Source organism: Symphalangus syndactylus, chromosome 8 (assembly GCF_028878055.3).
Source record: "Symphalangus syndactylus isolate Jambi chromosome 8, NHGRI_mSymSyn1-v2.1_pri, whole genome shotgun sequence".
Taxonomy (NCBI): Eukaryota; Metazoa; Chordata; class Mammalia; order Primates; family Hylobatidae; genus Symphalangus; species Symphalangus syndactylus.
This window is the reverse complement of record NC_072430.2, coordinates 76,122,253-76,124,941: the sequence shown is the minus strand read 5'-3', so window position 1 is coordinate 76,124,941 and position 2,689 is coordinate 76,122,253. Positions and strand designations below refer to the sequence as shown.

The following is a 2,689-nucleotide window of genomic DNA, read 5'->3' as shown; positions in this document are numbered from 1 at the left end:
GAACCCACAGAGATGGAGGGCCGACTGTATAAACAATTATTTTACTGAGTTTCCTATGAAGATGAACAAGGGAACTGACTTGTCAAAGCACACACCAATGAGTAGAGGCAGAACTGAATCAGAATCCGAGACCTCTCTTGCGCCACCCAGCACATGAGGGCTCTCTCCATGGGCATAATCCTCCCTACCCCCTACTTACCTGCCCTGTGCAATGGGTAATAGATGAATTGCAGTGGTCCCTAACTTTTTTGGCACCAGGGACCAGTTTCATGGAAGACTATTTTTCCATGGATCAAGGGAGAACAGAGAGGGGCGGGGATGATTTAAGCACACTACCTTTATCATTAGATTCTCCTAAGGACTGTGCAACCTGAGCATGATGATTGGGTATTCACGTGCATGTGTGAGATCTGCCACCCTTGAACCTTGTTATGACGTTAGCACATTACCCATCTGACCTGGAAAAAAAAAAGGAAGAAGAAGGAGGAGGAGGAGGAGGAGGAGGAGGAAGAAGAAGAAGAAGAAGAAGAAGAAGAAGAAGAAGAAGAAGAAGAAGAAGAAGAAGAAGAAGAAGAAGAAGAAGAAGAAGAAGAAGAAGAAGAAGAAGAAGAAGAAGAAGAAGAAGGAAAAAAAAGAGGAGTGCGCAACCTAGATCCCTCGCATGAGCAGTTCACAATAGGGTTTGCGCTGTATGAGAATCTAATGCCACTGCTGGTCTAACAGGAGGCAGAGCTCAGGTGGTAATGCTTGCTTGCCCGCCACTCAACTCCTGTGCAGCCCGGTTCCTAACAGGCCACAGACCAGTACCGTGGGGACCCCAGGTCTAGTGGAGTCCAAGAAAGACCCTAGAAGAAGGAAATGGCGAAATGAGCAGACTTCAGAATAGTATCAACAAGCCATGGAGTTAGATGATGTGAAAGTCTACTGGTGAGTCTGAGGGATCTCCCTAGATGTATTTAAGAGTAACCGAATCATTATAAGGAAAGCTGTAAACTGGCAAATAGGACTGAGAAAAATCTGCCAAAATGCAGAAAGAGGATAGTATAAATCCAAGTGCAAACAGAAGGGCACAGATCATTCTGGAATGTACGTTCCTGGTTTCAAGTATTCCATCAAGCTTTGTTTCCTGATTTGGAGTTTGGAAACATAGTCCCTCTAAGCTTAAATGGAGTTGAATGCAGCATCAGGACTGGACAGGGAGTTTCCAAAAGGCAGAGAGCACAAAAAAAGAGGCACAAACAAGTTGATCCCATGAGGGAGCCAAATACCAGATTTTGCCTTGACCTCCAGGAAACTTGTGAAACTACTGCCTTCTCTTTCCTCTAATTCCATTCATTTCACAACATCCTCTGGGCTTTTGTGTGAAACACTGTGCTTGGTGTTACAGGGATGGAGGGTAACGCGGTGTTGGGGGTGGTAACGAGGTGTTGGGGTGATATACAGAATAAATACACTGAAGGAGGTTCTGCCCTCAAATTTTAGTCTTATAGTAAGAAGCGATTCACACATTGGGCTGTGATTTCATGCCCACTGCTCAGTCTCCTGATTGCTCATCCTGCTTCTCAGCTTAGTCCTGGACAGATGGAGTGTGTAATATGGGGTAGTCTGTGTCCATAGTCACTCAAAGATAACTCCTGACTGTGGATTCAAAAATATGCATTATAAACTTTTTTTTAATGACCATTTTGGAACCTATGATATTATCAATTCAGACAGTGGATGCTAAAACTGTAAAGGACCCATATTCACATGGACTCAAAGTATCACTGCACAAAGTACCTGATAATTGTAAAGGGAGGAGTGGTGAGATATGGCAAACACCTCAACTGAGCAATCACACTCAGTAACATGCTACGTGCCTTCTGGTGTAACGGAAAAAGAGACACACAATTTCATAAGTAGTGTTTGTGCCAAAAATGTTTCCCCAAAGGTAATCATGAGAAACCAATCAGACAAATACAGAATATGGTACATTCCACAAGACAACTAGCTTGATCTCTTCAAACAAGTCAATGTCATAAAAGAAAAAAAAGGTAGGACAACTATTCTATATTAAATGAGAGCAAAGACATAACAACCAAATATAATGCATGAATTTGATCGGATCTCAGATTGAGGGAAAAAAAGTTATAAAAAAAGGCATTTGAAAGGAAATGTAATACACATTATACATCAGAATCATTGCTAATTTTCTTAGGTGTGATCATGCTGTCGTGGTTAGGGGAACGACATTACTCTCAAGAGATGCACGCTAAGGTGAAACGTCACAATGTTTGCAATTTTCAAATGTCAACAATTGGTAAATCGAGATGAAGGATGTACAGGTGCTAATTGTATTATCCTTTCAATTTCCCTGAAGGTTTGAAATTTTTCAGATAAAACAGAGAGTAGAGACTTGAATGTGGCCTCAACGTTGCTTTTTTTTTTTTTTTTCCTTCATGATGCTGGGTGTTAAAGCATTATCCATGTCTTCTTAGACTCTCTTTTCTTTCAAATAAAAAAAAACAACACACACCTGGTCTAAGCCAAAGTATTGTTTCCACTGCCTGCAAGTATGCAGGGTTTTCCTTGTAGCAGCTGTCTCGCTGGGAGCATTTTCTGCTTCAGCAACTCACATGTTTGACATTATCTCATGGATGTATGAAGCTTTAGGAATATGTCACTGTCTCTTTGAAACTTAAAGATGAAT

At 41.5% G+C, this 2,689-nt stretch overlaps 1 pseudogene; it reads left to right on the top strand.

The window, feature by feature from the left end:
* The first annotated feature begins 348 nt into the window (after window positions 1-348).
* LOC129489073 (uncharacterized) lies at window positions 349-459 on the top strand (annotated as a pseudogene).
* Window positions 460-2,689: the final 2,230 nt, after the last annotated feature.